Below are 5,000 nucleotides of genomic sequence, written 5' to 3' on the forward strand. Positions count from 1 at the left end.
AGCCTGCTACTTTCTCTGATCAGAGAAAAGTCGCTGTCATCTCCTTTGACACTCAGTCAGTCATCAAGACCTGGTTAATTCTTAGTCTCCTACGTCTGTCCAATTTATCCCCTTTCTTTTCATCATCCCCATCACCATCCATCTTTTACCATCTTTCTCCTTTACTTCTCAAGGGACCTTTTGCTAGCAGCATAAACATCAGTCAAAACAAAACTCAAAGCAGTCAAGTCACTCCTTTGCTCATAAACCTCCGAAGCTCTCCTGTTTTCAAAAGATAATCCTAATTTCTTCACTCAAATAACAGGCCCCCTGGGTAACACCCTAGACTTCTCTCCTGTAGTCTTCCTCCACTAACTTAGCAATACTACTGATTACTTACTATTTTCCAAAGATAATTTGCTCTTTCATAGTTCTATGTATCTGTTATTTCCCTCTTGGATGCTCCTTTTCTATTAATTTGATCAATACGCTCCTATAAATTCTTTAAACCCCAGCTCAAACGCTAACTTTGGAGTGGAGATATTGCATCCTAGGTACTCCAGATGTATTTTATTTTTATGCTGACCAAAGGTCAGGCACATTTCCATATGATAATGACTAAACATCTCCTCCCACTAGGTCAAGAGTATCTTACCATTGCTTGGCTAAAGCCTAATAGCACTGGATACATTGGCAAAAGTTTGCTAAATGAATGAATGAATCAATGATAGGGTCATGGAGGATGTGGAGTGTAGGCATGGGCAATCAACAATACTGTCTAGAATATGGCAGCAGCTCAATAAACTGAGAATTCCTTCTCTCTTGCATACTAAGGAGGCGATCAAAGAGAAAAAAATGCCGAAGATTAAGTTTAGAAAAGGGAAGTTTAACAAATCACATGACTACCACCTTTATAGTAAAAGAGGAATTAAATAATCTACTGAGATCAAATGAAGGTATAGCAAAGGCTCAAGTGTAGTGGGCAAGTTTTAGGATGTTCAGTGTAGTGAATGAAAAGAATGTAAAACCACAAACGTTGGGACCGCGGAGCCCTTGGGGGCTTGCTTAGTTGACTCCAGAATGCAGAGCTGTGTATACAGCATGGTTTTGAGACTAGGACCCTCAGTATTCATTAGCTTATTAGGAAGAGCTGTGGACTCAAGGTAAGACGGAGTGAGGAGTTGCCAAGGCCAAAGCAGTGGCAGAAGAAAGGATAAAGGAGCGAGAGATGGTAGATAGTATACTACTGAAATGACTAGTTATGGATTCTATGTTGGGTGGGGAGGGAAGTAGACACAGGACAGAGAAGATAAAGTACAACCAATGCAAGTGATGGGACAGCCCTGATCAAATGGAGGATCTGAAGTATCTGTGTAAAACACATAGAGTAGCCTCCCCTCATCTGTATGGGCTATGTGCCAAGAACCCCAGTGGATGCCCCAAACCATGGATAGTATCGAGTCCTATACATACTATATTTTTCCTATACAGACATACCTATGATAAACTTTCATTTCTAAATTAGGTACAATAAGAGGTTAACAAAAATGACTAATAATAAAATACAATTATGACGATATACTATAATACAAGTTATGTGACTGTGGTCCCACCCTCTCTTTCAAAGTATCTTATGATGATGTGAGATGATGCAATGCCTACGTGATGAGATGAAGGGAGGTAAATAATGTAGGCACTGTGATGTAGCATTAGGCTACTATAAGGGTGACCTGAACATAAGCACTGCAATATTATGACAGCTGATCTGATAACCAAGAAGGCTACAAAGTGACTAACAGGCAGGGAAGGTATACAGCACGAAGACACTGGGCAGAGGGATGATTCATGTCCAGGAGGGACGGAGGGAGACAGCGCAAGATTTCATCATGCCACTCAGAATGGCATGTAATTCAAAACTTATGAATTGTTTATTTCTGAAATTTTTCATTTAATATTTTTGGACCTCAGCTGACCACAGGGAGCTGACACCACGGGTAACTGGAACTGCAGATAAGGGGGACTGTTGTATAGGAAAAAAACAAAAACAAAAACCAAGAAACAGCGAGGTTTAGACAAGCTTCTAAAATCATCCGGCAAGTCAGAAGGAGAGGACCCGGCACCTCACACAGGGAGACACAGTAGGTGTTCAGTAGATTTCTGCTGAGTAAGTGAGTCGATGACTGAAGGGACAAGACATCCCCTCACCCAGTGGTCCGATGTGACCTGCCAGCATCTAATTTATCACCAAGCTCATGAGAAAATCATCCTGGATTAACAGCGTACACCAAGGACACCCCAAAGATGGGATGGTCTGACAAGGTTATATTCGACATTCTAACAGGGTAATATAGGCAATATGTTTAAGAGTTAGAAATACTCAGCTATAGGGGTGCCCAAATCTGCCAGGATCTGGCACATTACAGAGAGTCAGTAAATATCCCTTGAATGAATAAGTGAATGAATGAATACATACGTGGATGAATGAATGATGGAATATACATTACTTATAATACCTATAACAAACACAGGCTGCCTTTCAAAATCATCCCTCATACAATATTCACTTAAGTCTCATTAAACAAGCAACGTGGAATGAAGAGATAAGTCATCTTGTGTCTCAAAAATTTAGATGATTCAAAGGCACCAACTGGGAGGTGGCAGTGTCTAAAGGTACCTGATTCTGTCACTTGACATGTTATTCTGGAACATCTGTCACATATAAGCTGTCGATCCCCTTATTCCTGGGTAGCCTCAGTTCAGAAGTGGCTCAATCTGATCAGCAATGGCTCTCTCTTTAATGCCTCTTACTTCATAAAGTACTAGTGTAGCTCAATTCTCTGAACAACTGGGAAGGAAACAGAGCTGATAAGAGAATTAATACTTTCTTCCCAAATCACATCATCTAGGATAATAAAAGAATGTTAAATAAATAACTCTTAAATAGGAGAAAAACATTTTAACATAAAGCTCTAAGCCATATTGATGTTTATAAGTATTACGGGTTCAGGGGAAAAACTTCTAAGCTAAGTCATAATTGCTAATGCTGCAGATTTGTTCCCTGTCTGAGATAAACACAGATTTACATATTTTGTCCGTCTGTTAAACATTCCTGCTACTAAAAAGAATTTTTCTTTACAGGAGTAGCTATTTTTCACTATTCATTTCCAATTCTCTGCCAACTGGCTTCCTTCATCCAGCTGTTTGAGATTTCTCACACAAACGCCAAGGTTAGAAGAAACCTTCTGAACCATGGGGTCATGAACCCAATCACATCTATGGAGAGCAACAGCATGCGAGGAGATTTCAACACAAGCAAGAATGGACACAGGAAAGGGGTGCCGACCAGAGGGGCACAAGAAGGGCTACGACAAATCATGTCTTCAGACACTTATGCAATATTTACGTTAGGACAGTAGGTTCACAAAAAAACTTTCACCTTCTAGAAATAAATGGTGGTTTTACAGATTAAACTTGAATGATTTTCAAGTTTTATAAATCCAATTGGAGAGAAAGGGGTGGAGAAAAATCTTTTGTGTCAGTACTCTTATTTTTCCAGTAGCTTTACTTGACACATCGAGGATGTGGGCACTTTTTTTTAGCAGCCTACAATGCTGGACTCCTCTGGGGAAGAGAATTTTAAATTACATCGATTTTAATCTTCCCATTTACTAGAGCTAACTAAAGTACCTCTGGTTAGGAACCTGGGTGTGTCACTTTGTCTTACAAGGTCTGAACTGGTAACAATCTCAGGATCTTTCTTGTAGGCGAGGCTGGATTCTTCAAAGGACAGATGCTTGTTCTGAGTCTGACGGATAATGCTGACATCAGAGCACTGCCTTTCCAGTTCTGGATTCTCTCATCAGGCCCAGGCATGACTCCTGCCAGCCTCAATGCCCCATTCCTCATGTCAACCACTCTTAGAAACACCTCTCACCTGTGCTGGGGCCTCTGTCAGCACAGGTAATGTCAACGTCTACCCCGAAATCCCTTTTCCTTTCTGGGGTTCCCTCTCTTCTTCCCACCCTCCAGACCTTTCTCCTTCTCTAGGGCCAGCCTCTCTTTCCCTCCCTCTCTCAGTCTTTCTAGCTTTCCATTTATCTCCCAGTCACAGTCTTTCTCTCACACAGTCACTTGCTCTCTCACTCTTAGAATTTTCCCTACTTGTCTTCTTTTCGTTAGTCTCTCACTCTTCGCCCTCTCTCGGTATCTCTCATAATTTCTCCCTCCCTCCTCCCCCCTCCTTTCCTCCCTCTTTCTTTCTCTCTCCCTCTCTCCCCCTGTCCCTCCCCACAACTCCCCATCTCACCATCCTGCCTGCTCTCAATCTCCGCGTGTGCACTAAGTGAGCTGTCACCAACCAGTAAGGGGGATGCTGCAGTTGCACTGGTCAGACTGGTGTAAGAGCTAAAGCACACAGGATGTCAGACAGCAGCTGACAGCACCCTCTGATGACAGGGCAGAGTGAGCAGGACGTCTCTGCTTTGGTTGTGGGTGGGGAGAGTCGTTTTGGTTTTCGTGGTATTGGCGGTGCCAGGGGCCCCCTGGACCACATGAGAAGGCTGGTGTGGTTCAGCGATGCAGCGGTTCTCACAATCTTAGTCATCATTCTACTGGCACCCGGGTGGCTCATGACCCACTGCAGTCCCCTCCTCACTGCCAATCCAGGCCCTTTTCTAAGGCTGCCTATATGGCCACACAACCAGCATGTCACCACCCCAACTGCAGGCTTTTAGCATACGCTTGTTCCCTCAGAACCCCCTCACCCAGCTCTGAATCAGAACGCAAATCACGTTCACCTGAAGGTCACAGAGCATGGAAAAATTAGTGCCTCTCTGCTGGGAGCGACAGAGCCCCCTGATATAACGGGGCTGTAAACAGACCCTTGTCAAAACAGGTTGAAAACACTCACCCCCTCAACCTAAAAACCCAAAAGAACTGTTAGTCAATTTGAATTATTCTAAGATCCAGCTTAGTCTAACGCTTATCTAACGGTCTATTGAGTTCTCAGTAAGTCATGTGAA

This window comes from Pteropus vampyrus, unplaced genomic scaffold, assembly GCF_000151845.1.
Source record: "Pteropus vampyrus isolate Shadow unplaced genomic scaffold, Pvam_2.0 Scaffold41, whole genome shotgun sequence".
In the NCBI taxonomy this organism is placed as follows: domain Eukaryota; kingdom Metazoa; phylum Chordata; class Mammalia; order Chiroptera; family Pteropodidae; genus Pteropus; species Pteropus vampyrus.